A 17,794-nucleotide genomic window follows, 5' to 3' on the forward strand; every position below is an offset into this window, starting at 1 on the left:
GGAAGAGAAGAGGAGTAATTCTGGAAAAACAATATTTGTAATATGCAAATCCACTCATTGTATTGTTCACATGGGCAGCTGTTGGAGCACTAGGCTGTACACATGCAAAATCTTAAGGGCTGGGGATGAGGTAGCACTATCGGAGGGATACCAGATTGAGTCAGAGTAGGTGCTTGGAAGCTGAATTCCCTCTTCGAATTTCTTTAGTGCATTGACCCATACAGCACTGGTAGAATTTAGTGATGGAATTTGAAGGTAGCACCTGACTGCAGTGAAGGGAATAACTGGGAAACTGTGCCTTTCACACATTAGGCATCTTTGTTTTGCAAGACTGTTGATAAAAAAAATTGCGGGTGCTTTGGTTTATATTCTGAAGTTTCTTATAACACAGATGGAATTGAAAAAGAAAATTTAAAAAAAATAGCATCTTTATCCAAGAGAAAAAAGCTACCTTGGCACTTCCTGTGATGTTTGCTTTTTTTTCTTTCTTAGTGAAAAAAGAAAGCTTTCAAATCAAATTTGAAAGCATGGATTATTCGAATGTTTGCCCTATGTATATGTCTCCTACTTGTTTAGGAAGATAATATAGTAGTAATAGTACAGTAATAATTGTCCAATGCAAATTACATTAAATTGGATTAAATTCTGAAGGGAAAATCCTCCAAAATGAAAAGAATCTTCAGAAACGTATTCAATTTACTGGAATTTAATTATCAGATGAAAATCTTTTCTACATCCAGAGGAGCCAAGTGTTTGAAATTCATAATTTTTATGAAGACTTCAACAAGTATAGAAAGCCTATAAAATTAGAAATCTCATGTAGCAGAAAAGCATAACTTTTTAGTGATATTGAGGATCCTCACAAAATATTTGAATCGAGGATAAATACCTTTGCTGTGGGTTTTGTTATTAAAAGTCTGCCTTGAATTCTCTGTAGTGGAACACTTCTGAAAGGCATTTCCTATCTCTGATTGTTGATTAGCACGGGTCACAGAAGTAGCTGGTGAAGCCCGACAGGAAATGATCATGTGCAGCCCCGCACGCTTTCACTCCCCTCTTAAACTGTTCATATCCTGTTTTGTAAATAGATAATGATTAAATGTTTCACAGAGAACAGTGAAGTGTGGAAGGTGTGGTATTCTAGTTTTGTTTATAAATATTTTTACTTGCATCTTGACTAGCCATGTTTATAGTCTGATGTTTTATTGCCATACTGCCCATAATGTTCGAGCTGGGACTGGGAACCTCGTCCCACAAACCACCATTTACCACTTCAGAAAATCTTACTAGTCTATGTTCTGTGTTGTACAGAATACTTCTGTTGGCAGAAGTGATGGGCAAGCTTAAGGATGTTAGAACATCATTTTTAAAGATATGCTTTTCATGCAATTTCTGGTTCCCATTTGCCTTCTGCTCAGCAAAACCAGCTGGGCAAGAGCTGTACAGTGTGGCTTCAGAATCATAATTCTGCAGCTGAGGAAAGATATTATTTACCAAATGCTTCAGGCTTTTCAAAAATGAGACTGAAACCAAGGAATATTTTGAGATTTCTCCTCACATGCAAAAGCTGTGTTATTATTTCCCCATAGAAAATACGATTTTGTGTGTAAAGATACTGTTTAGAAATTGCTCCTGTGTTACCTGTATTCCAGGAGTGACTGTGAGTGGCAGTAGGAGGTTTGGGAGTGCAAGGAATATACATAAGAACCATTCTGCACAGATCTTATTACAGACCAAGTACATAAAACGTTGAATCAGATCTCCACTGAGAGAAATCACTGAAGGTCTGTGGAAAGCTGCAGTCATCATTGGCATCCTCAGAATTAGAATGAGGTTAGCGAGCTGCTGGCTAAGGCAAGCTGTCTAGTTCACATGGATGGTATTTGGGTTTTGGACTTACCATTTCTTGGCAAATTGACTCTTGGGAAGAATGTTAGTCAGTCCTGATGTAACTAGGTAACTTCATGTACGAAAGAGTACAGTGGTTTCTGAGAACATTTTTCCAATAACAAGTTTAAATACTGTTAGAGGACAGAAGTCCAAGAGAAGTTGTTAGGATTGTCCATCCAGAGCATTGGAGACACCAGGGCACTTCAGAAATCATTCTGTTAATGCAGCCTTCCCTCATATCATCTAGTTAAACCGACAGACAACATTGCTGACCTGTTGTTGAATGGATCAGCAATCCAGACAAGAGCTGGTGGGATTTGAAGAACAATTTTTGTCTTGTTCTAGGAGACAGCCCTAGAGATGTGAAGAAGTAGCCCTGTATGAACAAGGCTTGCACAAGGGAAGAAACAGAAAATGCTTCCAGCTTTTTGAACGTATTTGATAGAGTGGTGGGTAACATTGGAAAATGGCAAATGGTATAAAGCAGACAGAGTTTCAGAGACAGGGAGTGTTGCATTTCAGAAAGGTCCTTTCTGAAGATTGTCTTTAGACAGCCTGTTAGAACTGGATGTGTTAGACTCTATGTTCCCTTTAATGAAAGAAGACCTGAATGTTTTATACAGTAACATTGCATGCTGTGGAAAGTGATTTTTATGTTACATGTATTTATTCCATAAGTTCAGACAAATGCCTTAAGGAATGAGCCTGGTATAATGAACTTCAATATTAACAAAATTTTCATCATGGAGAGGCTGTTAATGCAAGCTTAAAATGAAAATTTTTAACTTTTATTTTTTAATAATTTGGAGTTCATTGCATTTTTCATACTGTACAAGTTGCTTAAAGTGTACTTCATATATACTGTTATACCTACAAATTGAGCAGAAAGAAATCAGTGTTTTCCCATCTCTGAGCAGAAGCCTCAGCTTAATCAAGCATTCCAGATTCGATAACCTAACTCAGAATAGTTTGGCATGGCTTCATCCTGTGCTCAGGGGTGATGTACTGAGGGACCTGCTTACTATTTTTGGGTAGTATGAGAAGCCACAACAGTATAACTACCATGGGTCTCTCGCACAACATGCCAAGTTCATGACAAATCCCCAAGTACTCCTAATTTTTTTTACTGGACATGAGAAATAGAAATAAATGCTTCATTTGTGGTTTAAAATTTAAAATCTGATTAATCTATATTATAATAATATGCTGAAACTAAGTCATTTTTATTCTGGTTTACCCCTTCATATGGTGTTAACTGGAGAGGTGAAGTTTTTGTTTCCCACCGTCTTTGCTATGCAGTCAGGACAACACTTTTAGTAATAGACTTCATTCCCATGTCCCAAATATCCCTTACTTTTAAGTTTCTAATTTTGTTTTAATGTCTATTATAAGGAAGCAAAACATGACTAGATGACTTTGAGAAATCAGATGTATAAAGTGTTGTGAGTTACTTTTACTGGAGCTATATATTATATATATATTCCTATATTTTTTGCTTATGTTACACGTGAGAATTTTTAATAGGAGGTACGATACTGAAATCCATGGAGCGTATCAACAATGAAATAATTGTTTTAAGAGACACTGTAAGGATGATAATCCCAAATTTTGCCTACATGTTTTTTGTTTACTTTATGGGCTTGATGCTAGTCTAGACCTGCCACTAATGCTGCTAGCTTCAAAGCTGCTTCAGTGCAAGAGGAGCCTCCCTCTGCCTTTTTTACCTCCGGCAGTGTGGTTGTTTGAAGCTGTTCTTTGTTTTCAGTCTGCACATCATGATGTTAGTCTGCATATAACACAGGCATTCAGGTTCTTTCAACTCTGTGTAGCAATAAGATTTATGAGACTGTTGTTGGGGTTGTAGTCAAAATGTTCATTGATAGTGTAAAAGCATGTTATTACCTTACCTGTACCTTTCAAATCACCTCACTGCAAGACAGTGTCCCCAGTAATTAAAAATGACTGAAATACAAGGTTGGAGAGAATCAAAGCCAAACAGAGAATACATTTTGAAGACTGCAAGTGTACTTTGGGAGTGTGGAGCATCCCAGGCGAGGCAGTTGTCAAGCCTGCAGGGACTCTGTTGCATGAGTGTTCAGAATAACTAATCAATTGAACTTTTAGGGTCATGGGCATGCAACAGACAACCTCAGTGCTAAGCACTGAATAGATATGTGGAAGTTTTCACTTCACAAAAAGGAGATGAAACTGTGACAAAGGACTGACTTCAGTAACAACTGACAATTAGTCTATCCAAATTTTAGGTGAGCAGCTTGGTACTCCAAGAACACATGGTTGGAAGTTTCTAAAGATGAAAAGTTAGGGCTCAGAATCTCTTGAAAACAGGACCAATGCCCCAGCTAACCTCACATTTGCACTGCCAAATTCTTAGCATTTGAGAAGTATGAGCAGTTGGCATTGTGTCAATGCTGATAGGAACATAGAACTTGCAGAAAAACTCATTTTTAATACTTGATACCTAAACACAAGTATTTACATGTATTTTGCTTAGTAAACACTCATTCTTTATAACACGGGCCATTTGGTAAAAGATTTGCATGTTGTTTTTCCTTTTATTTGGTTCCAAAGTTTAAGACAGTCTTAAATGTCTTTTAGTATCTGTTCAGATGTGCTGTTCTCTCATAGGATGTTGGCTTTGTATCCGAGTGTGATAAGATCATTTGCTCTTAATAATCAGGTATAGGCTAGAGAGTATATAGAATACCATGTAAATTTATATGTATTTACCCTATCTTCATTGCCCAAACAAAAATGAATAAATAGTAGGAAAGGAACTGGCAATTTCTACCTGTGAGTAACATGGCTGGCAGGTTAATTGCAGGCTTAGGCATGAATATGCAAAGGCGGAGATGATTCACAATTGCAGGAATAAAAGGACAATGAATGGAGTTCTTGGCTAGATGTACAGTTATGCCTGGCACCAGAGAGGATGAATATAATACTTCCTCAATTGGGCAATCATCATGATCAAGAACAAGTTCTTCCATGAGCAGAATTGCAATGAAACCTGGTTTGCTGTGGGTTTGTAATGTTCACCTCCTCACCTTATGCTTCTCCCCAGCATCTGCAGCTGCAGTTTCTTTGATCTTCAGTGCTCCCTTGCCTCAAAGCAGTCCCCTGTACTCTCTCCCCAGTCGTATTTCCTCCTCCTCTCATGCTCCCTTGACTGCCAGATATGCAGTTACTCTTTGCTCTTAAATTTAACAAACCAAACTCTTAAATCCCTTCTGTGGCCTTCCCACATTGGTAAATCACAATTTTTAACCCTTGTCTTTGAGAATGTGAGCCTTAACACATGTGAAACCCTTGTAGCCTTAAGACACTATTTAGATGGGATAGAAAATATTTGAGATGTCTGAAGTCTAAAATTTTATTGGATTGTCAGAAGCTTTTAAAAATCTCTAATCCTTAAGATGCAGAGAAGCCCTTGACTAACTCCTAGTTAACTCTTGCCAGCTTAGGAGTAAAGCGAAGATTTATTCTTTCCATCAGTCATGTACTTGTTGATGGGAAAAGAAGTTTTGCCACTTCTTTGTTAACTTGTTTGCAATGCTACATAATGGATTAGATTTTTTTTTTTAATATGCCTGTGTTTGCAATATAAGTGGTGTACTCTGTGTGGTTTTGTGACCATAAGGATTTGCAAAATGCTCATTTGCAAGGTTACAGAATACTTGGATGAATCTGGACAGTCTTCCCACACAACACACTTTTAGCTGCAGTAAAACTTCACAGTTAATCCGTCGTGAAAGTTGTAGCACTGGCAGTTTTTGCTGTTGTTTCAGTGCACCACAGTTGCATTTCTCTTTCTCCTTGGTTTTGCTTTATGTTCTGTGACAGTTGAGTCACTTGGTGAGTGCTGATGAGCTCTGCTTTTTTTGTGGCTTTTCAAAATGCCTGAGTGATGAAAAGAGCTGGAATGAAACAGGATTGGCCCTACTTGTGCTTCCTTGCTGATTTTTTGCAGTTTTTTTTTCAATGTAATTTCAATGTGAAACAGATGATAGTGTGGTGATCCGAATAGCTTTGAAAAGTAATATGACATTTACCAGAAAGTACTTATGAGGAATAAAGACTGAATTGGGTTCGTGGCTCTTTGGGTTGTAGAGGAATGAAGCTTTGATCAATTATCTTGATGTACACAAAATTGCTGCTGATGTCTTTAGTGGATGTATATAATGAGGACAAGGCAGTTGTGCAGAACTGTATGCTTATCTGAACCACCCCAAAAAACCTCTAAAGCAGTTCCTGCTTTAAAGGGTGATCTCTGATTGACTTTGTCAGAATGGGGCTACAGTGTCCCAGCAAACGGGTATTATTTTGAAGATTGATAGTGAAAACACAACTTGAGAGAAGCTTTTACAAAATGAGCTTGTAAACTTTGGGAACATGTAAGTAGGGCAGAAACTATCAGGAATAGACTGATGACTTCCAGTATGTGCATGTCACTGGTACAGCTGGTTTCAGAGTATTGAGTCAGTCCTCATCTCCTTTGAAAGGAAGTTGTAAAAGGTAACAAACAAGAGGGACACCAGAGATAGGGTCTAAGTAATGAATGAGTCTTACACAATAAATGTAAAAAAGATATCAGGCTTATTTACTCATAAAGGAATTTGAGGCAGAGGTAGATTATGGTGTACAAATTCCTCCATAGAGGAGATATGGAGTGCAAAAGGCTTTTTTAATTCAGTGGAAAATGAGTCATAGTCATAAACAGAAACAAGATAAAGTCAAAGTAGAAATAAGGTACTCAATTAAATGTGAGAAATTATGAATGAGCAAGGAGATGGTGCAGTGTCTATACCTGGGTTTCTTCCAGTCAAAACTTAACACTTCTCAAAAAGATGCATTTCCACAAAATTGTGAGAAAAGTAAGGATGTCACATATAGGACATTATGTAGTCTCAGACCTGGTGTCCTAAAATGACCAGATCACTTTGACTGAAGAGTAATGTTGCAACTTATCCACAAGAAGCTTTGTGGATTTATATGCAATTACAGTTATGGTGCCAGTTCTACACACTGACATATTTGAGTGCTAAAGTAATGCAATGGTTAAGCTCATGATAATTAGTCACAAACTTGTGTTAGTCTTACATTTTATGTTTGTCTTTTAAAGCTCTTACCACCTCACAACTCTTTTATTTTCTAAAGCAGCATTACTAATGAATACACACAGGATGCTAAAAACGGTGGTAGGCAGACAGTGCTGAAAAGCCAAGAGAGGAAGGGTTAAAATACAGTTTCATTTGCAATTCACAATAATTATTTGCTTTTCTTAAATTAAATGAATGGCAGTGGCCATGTGGATGTGGAGCAAAGTGTGTGATGCTATTTTTCTAAAAGTTTATGGCTTTAGGATTATCTCAAGATTGGAGAAGGGGAAGCAGGAGGGAAATAGGCTTTTCTAAAGAGTTAGACAAAAATGTTTCAAATGGTATTTTAGGTATTTGGTATATAATAGTATTTGAAAATTTTATTTTCAAATGTGTACAAAAATAATACTGATTATTGTTAGAGCAACTGCAAGAACTTTTTAAAATGTCTATCTTTATTCTGATTTCATTTTCTTCTGAAGGAGGCTTTCAGGAAAGATTAGAAGAATTTGAGGTGTAACATTTACTGCACTAATTTTAGTAATGAGGAAAGTGCTTCGGTAGCAGTGAAGCACCCATAGTGATTTTAAAATAGAATTTTTTTTTTGTTATTGTTATGAGGGGTTTTCTTGCATAGCTATATGGCCTTTTGATTTCTTTAAAAGTAGCTGCAGGGAAAGGTCAATTGAGGGAGTACAGCTGATGCCTCCTGGGAGGGGGACATAGCTTGAAGTACAAAATACCTGATCATTAGCACCCTCCCCAGAAGGATCTGAGTGCTGTAATTAAATGCGCTGCTGTATTTTTGTATTCAGCTTTAGTTTTGGTAAGTGCTAAATACCCTCAATTTTAACCATACTCAGATCTGAAAATGGCCAGTTGCAGGAGCAATTCGTGGTCTTACACGTTCTATACCTTGTCAGACTTTTAATGGTATCTACTCTGCGTCTTGACCTCTGCCCCCTGCACACTAAAAAGGACTAGAAAACTCTTATATTTAATAGGAAGGACATAGAAAGAAATGTTAGATGAGTCTGGAAGAAGAAAGCTGTCAGTAATGCATAGTATTTGATGCCAAATCAGGTGCAGTGCTCTAGTTTTTTATTTTCTGTATTTTTTTCTTGCTCCAAAGTTGTACTATGTTAAGTGAACCAGATTGTAATTTTTCTTTTTTCTGCAATCCTAGTCATTTAAAGTTAAGTTTGGGTCATAAATTGGAATGATCTTGCATTTCCTTCCCTATCATTAGTGGGGCTTTGAGTGCTGAATGGCTTTTTAGGAGAATTACGCATTTCCTTTTATTATTTTCCTTTTATTTTCCTCTCTGGCCTGTAGAATAAGTTGCAGGTGAAATAAGTGAATTTTATTTTATTGAAGCATTTCTCTTGGAAAATAAAATGAAAACTGTGCCACAAATCCAGCCCCAAGCATCCAGTCTGGGGAAAGGCCAACGTTTGGTAATGACTTTACGGATTCTGATGGGTTGTGTGACAGTTCCAGTTTTTGGAGCCATGTTTGTGAGGTTAGCCTGACCTTCTGCAGGCCTGGAAATGGAGAGGAGAGGATCTTCAACAAATGAGTAGCACATGAGAGGAAAAAGTAAAACTTCATTATTGTCACTGTTCATTTGGTGAAAAAACGTTCTGATATCAGACTTGGTATTGGTAATTGCCATTTACTATTATCCTTTTCCATTTTCTTTGTTGAAGCATGTGCCCACTAAAAAATGAGCAAATGTTCTTCATTAAGGGAACTCCTTAAACTCAGGATTTAGAAACTAAAACAGTGATTTCCTGTCTCTCTGTCAAAAGAAATCGTTTTAATTATTTACAATTTGTTCCCATTTCCTACCTTTGTTTTAAATATGGTTGAAAGAATTCTTAGGTGAAATAAGTACAGATGAAGATAATTTTTAAGTAGAGCTAGAGAACAATCAACATCTAATTTATAAAATACAGATAGTGGATCTGATAGGGTTGAAAGAATTCTTAGGTGAAATAAATACAGATTATTTTTAAGCAGACCTACACAATAGCCAACACCTAATTAATAAAATACAGATAGTGGGTCTGAGTTGGTGGAGGTATTTGGGGGTCTTCTTCACGTTACATATATTCACTTTCTTCAGCATTTTTTACAGGTCCCAATGTTAATAGGAAGTTTGATGCATAGCAACAGCAAAATATATAGCAATATTTTATATTGTGGATTGGAAATTAATTTTCCAGTGGTGATTTCACATAAAGTAAAACTCTTGAGGGGCAAATTTTGCACTCCTCTGAAATCAGTTTGAAACTGATCCCATGAGGTCTTTTCTCTATCAGCATTCTCGTAATTCACATGGGGAGCAGCATTTCAGTTTCAGAGAATTGAAAGTGCAACCTTGCTCCAAGCAACATAGGTAAGGTCGTGCATATGCATATATGTGTTCTACATCTCCTTTATGCATGAACATGTTCAGGATCTCTTCATAACCTTGGATGATAAATCATTGGCTTCATAATCACACTTCCAAGAGGCTGAAAATTTTAGTTGAACAATATTTTTATCTAGTCTTTATCTTCTATCTTCTCTTTCAGCACACGGTCACATAAGCAGATTCTATGCTGTAGAGGTAGAGATGAAAATCCTCTCTAAGCTTCCCCCATTGTGGACCACTTGTCAGAGTGTTCTGGAAAGGCAGAAGTGGAGAGATGTAGCTCCCTTGGTGAAAGAAGGGAGTGAAAGAGGGGTTTATTCCATCCATCTTACACAGGACTCAAACACACCTGGAAGCTTCTCTTTAGACTGGTGCTTAAAGTAGCCTAAATTATTAGCTGTGACCTATGTGCACAACTCCTAGGTGGCTAGGTTGAGACAAAGCCCTAGCAATATTTTGATGTAGTCTTCGGGCAGTCTGAGGCCTGAGAGAGGACCCAAACCAGTTTGGTAACCATCTTACCAGTAACGAGAGGGTTTGTGTCCAGGTGCCTCAATGCACAGCTGTGTCTAAAGTGTGGTAGAAAGCAGATCAGATTAACCTGTTTTAAAGTATAAATGACATGCCAGTGTAACCCATCATTTCATTGGCAGATTCAGGCAAAAAGTAGTGTTGATTTTGTCATCTCTGGAAAGAATATACCAAACACAGCATCAGTGTGTTGTCCATGATTTATTCTTTGTGACTTCTGACAGGGTTTCAGCCACTGGTTTATTTCTGCCAGTGTCACACCATCAGAAGCTATTAGCTAAAGTTTTGACAGTTCTTACCTCTTTATCCACTATCATGACACCATTTACTAGCTTTGCACTCTGTATACTTACATGCACTGGATCTTGACTAATCAGCTAATTGGATTGTGTTAATAAGCTTTTAAACTGCTTTTATTGGAGACCTTTGGTTGAGATGTTGGGACAGTGTCAGCATGGTTGGAATTTCTGCTTGGATGTAGTGTAGTAAGTTTTAAATTCAAGATGTGATGAGTTTCACTGTTTGAGAAATATAGTGTATGTCAGTGAGCTGGACCTGCCTGTTTGGAAATGAGAAAAAAAAAGAAGAGGACAAGACATGAAACTTCTTGCAGCTGTTTGTAGAGTCAGTGTGAGGAAGTAAGGAAGGTGTAGAGTTCCTGGCAGAATCTAAGAAGTACACAGCTACTTACACAGCAGCTATTGCCAACTCTGAAACATGTTGCAGCTTTTTTTCCAGCCCATCCTCGATTTCTTATCATGTCTGTAGTGCTGCAAGTAACTATTTTCTCAGATCTTCCCACAGATATGCTTATTTAAGATGTTTCCTGACCTTGTTCTATCCAAAACAAGCTTGGTTAATTTATGCAGCCCGGAAAACATGTCTGTGTTTAACCCTACCTGATGCACTTTTGTGGGCTGAGGCATCTCATGTTAGAGTTGATGATCTTGGTGGATTTTTCTAACCTGAATGATTCTTTAATTCTACGGTCCTGCAGGAGGGCTGTGTGAGTGAGCTAGACAACAATCATAAAAAGGTTGGAGGGAAGCAGCCTTTGTAAGTCTTGAATCAAAACCATTTCCAGCACTATCTCTGATGAACCTGTTTTTTGTCCAGCTTAGTCTTGAAAACCTCCAAGAATCATTGTTGCACCATCCCACTGAACAGCCTGTTCCACTGCTACCTCGAATTTTGGTACTCATATTTGTCAAATCTGAAGCATCCAAGCTGTAGTTTGTAGATATTTACTACTTGTTGTATTTCTGCCATTACCAAAGTGAATTTGGGTCTGTCAGCACTCCAGAAGCTCTTTAAACCATTGTAGGCTGCTATTAGATTGCCTCTTGACCTTCCCTTTGCCACACTAACAAAGCCCAGCTCCCTTAACCTTTCATTGTGGGTCACATGCCTTCTGTGTGATGTTTGTATTATTTGTGAAGAAGGCACACTGTTGGTTCCTATTTATTTGGAGTGCACCATGACCTCCAGGTCATTTCAGCATGGCTGCTACACAAGCAGTCGATTTCCAGGCTTCAGTGATGTATGAATTTAGCCTGCTCAGAAACCAAACTTCACACTTGTAGTTGAACATGATGAAGTTTCTGCTGTTCCAGTCCTCAGTTTAAGGAGCATTGAGACCTCATTGGATTGTCAGCTGAATCTCTTAGGGAGAGATTGAGCTAAAGAGTAATTTACGATTCTCTACAGTTGCTGAAGGGTCTGTTTTATCACTCAAATCACTGATGAAGATACTGAACAATATCAGCCTGCTACTGATACTGCTGTACTTTGCTGATTAGCAGAGCAGTTGTAAAGTCCCTTCAGGACTGTCAGTCCAACCCACCAGTTTCATTCCAACACACCTAGCAATCTGTTCTTCTAGCCCTTACTTACCTCCTCCATTCTCTGGTGAGTATGCGAGAGTCACAATATCAAAAAGTGTAATAAGCCAAGATATATTGTATCCACCTCTCTCTCCTCATCCCCAGAGCCAGTTATTTTTGTTCCAGAAAGCAGTCACCTCCATGAAGCATCGTCTGCCTGTGTTGAGTCTTCTTGATTGCCTTCTTCTTCTTCATGTGTCTGGAAGCAAACTCCCAGGAATATGTTCTGTTCCAGTACAAGGACTCTGATGAGGCTGACAGAGCTGTTGTTGTCTTCGTCCTCCTTCTTGCTTTTCTTCAAATAGATGTATCACTCTGGGGATTACTCTGATCGTGTGCATTTTCTCATATATAATGGCCAAACAATCACATCAGCCAATTCTTTTGGCACCCCCGAATGAGTCCCCTCTGGTCCCAGGTGTTTGAATAAATACATTGGATCTTGCTGATGAATCCCTAACCAGTGACTTGCAAACTGTCAGCTGCCCAAACTTTCTAAAACTGTAGCAGTCCATGCAGGGGTCTGGAAGCAAGTTTTTCCATATTGTGATTCTGCTCCAATCATCTCTGGGCCTACATTTCCCCTGAACTTCCTTTTGCTGCTGGCACTGCTTGCAGAAGCCCTTCTTGTTTCCCTTTGCCTAGCTGGCCTAATTCAGCTGTAGCTGGCCTTTGACCTTCCTGGTGTTAACCCCTAGTGACCGTGTTTATCCTCCTTCTCTGGTGCCTTTTTAACCAGCAGAGCTGCTTGTTGGAGAGGATGTGTGCCTGCACCTTGGGTGTTCATTAAAGCACCGGGGAGCTGTGAGTGCACAGACGGTGTTCCCATCGCTCTCCCTGCAGGGCAGAGGAGTGCCTGCTAAAGATACCATCTTAGTATTTACACCATTTCAGTCACTTGCTTTTGTACACATGTAACAGGTCATGAGAAACTATTACTTTCCATATCCCTGATGGCTATTTGCAGTATGACTAATTTATCTCAGCAGGCACTCTATTATAAATATGTATTATATTGGGATAGTGCTGTAAATGGCCATGTTGTTCAGAGGAATTGCTCTAGTTCAACATAATACTTTTCCAGTTACACTGCAGTGCTACCATTTTTTAATTCAGTGCAGTTAAAGTGTCATAAAATTGAAATATAGGAAGTGAACCTGTCTGTTTTTTACTTCAGAACCCGCATAATGGTACAATCTTGATACAATCTGTATTTTAAAGTTAAAGTAAAGCAATGCATATATAAAACTTCGCCCATGTTTTTTCTGTATGGATACTGATGTATGCCACGGAATTGTTTATGTCCAAAGCACTTGAGAGTGAGTGGGTATGATGGAGCTCTGATGGTAACATGTGGGAAGAAATCCCCTTTAGTTTGGTTGTCAGGCTCTCGCATTCTTTGGAAACTTGTCAGCTGAGACAGGGAGTTTGTCTTGTCTTAGTCTTGCCACAGCTTTGTTCTTATGACTTTTACATCTTGATACTTTTAACTTTCTCTTATACATATTTAGTTTGAGTGAACATGTTTTCTAGTACATTTTATTGGTAACTACAATTTGTCAATAGGGTGGATAGATAAATAATGCTGTGAAAGCTTTTCAAGTCAAACTTTGAGTGGATGTGTTTTGTAATGCATTAATGGCAGCACAAATATCCACTGTTTAATTAATTGTATTTCTTATTCAAGCTGAAATGGCTTATTCCTGGGCTCTTTTCTAGTATCAAAGTAACAAAAGAGCAGTTGACTTTGATCTTAATTAAGTTTACTCAATGAGACATCACTGTGCTAGGTCTGCTGCACAATTGTGTTTCAGAATTATGTTTCTTTTAAGAAGACATCTCAAAGGTTACAAGAGACACTTCTCGGAAGATTTTCAGTAACAGCTTGTTTGCAAGATGAAATTCCAAATCAGTAGATGAATATTGAATATAGTTGGAATTGGATATATAACAATAAGTTTTATAAGTGGGTAAGGTAGAACATGTCCTTGTCCAGTTTGAACAGAAAAAAAACGCTCTACTTGAAATCAGAAAAGACACTCGAACTGTACAGCTGTTTGAGATTTAGCTTTTTCCCTGGATAATTCTGTCTGTCCCACCATACTTAGATAATTTTTTCGGGGGGAGTGGGGATTTTTTTTGTTTTTTGTTTGCTGGTAACTTTTGTCTCAGTACTTTGGTTACTTCCTGCACTTATCTGCTTCTTTGTGGAGTTAGGGAGTACTTTGTTATTCATGAGGAGCTAAATCAATCATCACTTTCTCATGTCATCTTGCATTGCATCAGCTTCCTTTTTCAGATGTAATGGATGGGTGTAACTCCTTATGGAGTTTAGCAGTGCTGTTTGCTGTCCTGCTTTTGGGTGGTGGTTGCTCAATATTAGCTTAAGCATTTAAACATTGTAGTTAATTTATGTTTACCTATTCCGATGCAAGGCTTGGAGTTTAAGCACTGTTGAGGTAAATGGGCATTTTTACTGCAGAAATGTTGTACCATTATCCCTACGGTCATAATTGCAAAGATTTGCATTTTCAGTGGAAGTGGGTAAGGATTAAGAACACAAGCAGGAGAGAGGTGGGTTGTAGAGATATAACTGAGAACGCAATTTGTCCTGCCAGCATCCTATAATTGCTAATGGTGCCTTAGAAGAAACAAAAAAACTTGGGACTGTTTGCAAGATTGCCAATTAGTTTGTTTACTGGGGGGTTCAATGGAATATTTTATAGAGTTTGATAGCTGACAGGTAGCAAAAAATACCTTATCATTTCAAGCATACTTTTCAGTCTGGAGCTGCATTCAGATTTGAGTAGAACTGAAGTCCTATTGAAACAGAAAAACCGACATTTTCTTCAGTGCATTGTATGTTCTGCTCCATTCTGATTTAGTTCCCTGATGTCATAAGTGTCTGCTACCTAAGTTGTTACATTAATATTCATTGAGTATAAGTATTCATTCAGTATTGCACTGCTGGAGCCAATAAATTTTGGTTTAGTTTAAAATCAGAGATGATATTTTATACATTATGTTAGCATACAATTTTTATTAGCATATCAGACTGGGAAAGAGTGATGCATTGCAGTAAAAAGCCAAGTATTTCAAGTTAATTGCTGTTCTATTAAGTAGAACTGGTGGTTTCAGCTTAAAAGAGTGCAGAGAAATATTTGGCTAATGAAAAGAGCGCTCAGAGTGATAGTAATTGTTTGAATAGTAGTGAAGCTGCTGGCTGAAAATACCTGAGCAGTCAGAACTGAAGGCAGTGGTGCTGAGATGGGACCAGTCCAGCACACAGAAGCACTTACGGGATGAGCCCAAAAAGCAGTGGTGCCCACCAAGGCTCATTATGGTACTCAAAATAAATAAAGAAATAGAGAGCTGCCAAGATAAGTATTCAGCATCAGGTTTGTCTAACCTGACTTGCTCTTTTTGTCCAGAACAAGTTGTACAAGAGAGCCAAAACCACATTAAAGCGCTTGGTTAGAGGGTAGCTGGTAGATGCATGTGTGATCCAGCAGATTCTTCTGCACTGTGCAGTGCTGGTGCATTGCCAGCCCACACAGACAGGCAGCTCCTCTCACAGGGCCACAGTGAGGGCAGGGAATCAAGGCAGGTTGTTTTCTTAGCTGCTTTCCTTCTGTCCTGCTCACCTTCATGCTGTGCTTTGGGCAAGTGTGGAGCCATCACTTCTTGGAATGTGCCACCAGTCATTGGCAGCTCCTTGCCAGTTCCCCCCATTTTACACACAGAGCATGATACTCTGTGGTAAGAAATATCCCTTTGGCCAGTTTTGGACATCAGTGTGTTAACAATATCATTCTCATCCTAAATCCAAAACAGCGCTGTACAAACTACTAAGGAGGAAAACTAACTCTACCCCAGCTCAAGCTCCTTCTTGATTTCCTTCCACACCCACACCCTCAGGTTCTGACTTCCTCTACCATGACAGGGTTGCAGATAAAACCAGAGTGGAGGAAGGGAATCCAGCTTTTGCTGACTGCTTTGGAGATCTCTGTTCAGGAATGTTGCATGAAAGCTCCTGAGACACGTTTTGATTCATAATACAGCAGCAGTTTCCTTCCCCATGCCCCTCTTCAATGATGCTCTCAACAGCTGCCATGAATTTCTGTGCACTGATTTGAGCACTGCAGCTCCACAGGGTTATTTTTGTCAGATTAGAAATATCCAATCTGCTGAACTTTGCATTGAAGATTGAATTTGTTTACTTTAGTCTCCCTCTCTTTCTGTTTCTCTGCTCTAGAGAGCTGCTTGTTTTTGAAATGTGTCCTGTTATTTGAGGCAGCAGATGTATTTATGGCTCATTTTGTGATGATGTCTAAAGTCCAGATTTGAACAGGGATTCTGCTGCTGCACAAGACTTGGGGTAAGGTGGCTCCTTTCCCAAGAAAGTTCAGCGAGGAAGTTTTTCTCTGTGTTGCAGCAATGGAGCTTAACACAGGGAGCATTTGGAAAAGTTAGGAATTGAACTCAGTGTCTGAAGATTGATTACTGTCCTTTAATTGCAAACCATTCTTTTTAATTCCTACATGCCAGGGTGTTCCCTCCTATTACATCCTTGAACTGTGTCACTGGTTTGTCTTTTATCTAGCTGGACCCATGAACCCTGAACAAAAGATTGGTAAAACCATAAAATTTATTTTGGATAAAGTGCAAAGAGGGAAGAAAACTTAGTGATTCATATATTATGAAAAATCCAGTGAAACTGTAAGGGACCTAAAGCATTGTAGCGAGCATGTGAGAGGGTTGTAGTACACTGATCAGATGTGTAAAAATAAAGACCAAATAATAATAATTTCTCTACCCAGATATCGTAGAGAAATCAATGTCTATATGTGCTGGTAAATGTATATGAGCATATTCAGAAAAAAAAGCTGGACTTCAATAAGCTTTTTTATCTACATTAGGATATAGTCATTGTATACAAATCCATTTCAGAATCTGATTGTACAGCACTGGTGTTTGGTTAGGTGTGCTGTCTTTTACTTTGATTATAGGTAAAGATTCAGCTTTCTGTTCTAAAGTAAGGTTATCTTCCCAATATTTAAGGATGAAGGAATTGTATGTTAAATGGATTTGAATAAAAAAGTGTTTGATACCATTTCTATTCTGGGATCCTGGTAGGTTTTTAGGTTAGCTTTGAAAGAAGTTTTTAATAATTGTTTGGGGGTTTTGCCACCAGGCTGGACACTTCTTTCAGTGGTTGCCATAATCTATATTCATCCAGTGTGTAGTTCGATGAAAAGACTTCTGTAGGTGCTTGTAATCTTTACTGCTTTAGCAGTGCATGCAAATTCCATCATAGGAGAATACTTCTGTAGACCTGGACATGCAAAGATCAAGTGCCTTTTCAGTGGCAAGAGTCCTGGACTGTAAGGGTAATGAGAGTGGCAGGCTCTGGTTAGCATTATATAGTGCATGAATAAAATTATTATAATTGGTAAAGGTAAGTAGAATATATTGCAGTCACTGGTACTGAGCTTACCAAAAGAACGTGAGAACCATCTGCAGTTTAACACCATGACCACTGGGATTTCTGAGCTCACAATGCTTCTGTATAACTCTGGATAGCCCTTGGCTGAAATAAATCATCCTCACCCTACTGAAATCAATGGAGCAGTTGTAAGTTTTATAAATCAGAGTTTGGCAGTCTCTGATATAAAATTTTTTATTGAGTTGAAACATCATGGAGGTCTCAGTTGCAGGCTGCATTCATTTTTTACCTCTTAGGAGATGTTTCTCCAGTACTAATTATGCTACTTTATTCCCACCTAAATTCACTTTTTGATAAATTTTAAGCTAATACATATTTTGTGGCACTTTTTAAGTAAACCATGCAAGGATTTTGTCCAGAAGGCAATAAATATATAATAATTGAGATGCAGAATAAATAGTCCAGGAATATAGTGCACCAGTCTAGGATATGCAAAAAATAATACTTC

The 17,794-nt window shown here is 38.4% G+C and overlaps 1 protein-coding gene across 1 annotated transcript in view; it reads left to right on the top strand.

Annotated features, from left to right (window-relative positions):
• Positions 1-17,794, top strand: part of CHN2 (chimerin 2) — a 157,029-nt gene that overhangs the window by 34,404 nt on the left and 104,831 nt on the right. The window lies entirely within an intron of this gene.

This window comes from Sturnus vulgaris, chromosome 1 (genome assembly GCF_052056855.1).
Source record: "Sturnus vulgaris isolate bStuVul1 chromosome 1, bStuVul1.hap1, whole genome shotgun sequence".
Lineage (NCBI taxonomy): Eukaryota > Metazoa > Chordata > Aves > Passeriformes > Sturnidae > Sturnus > Sturnus vulgaris.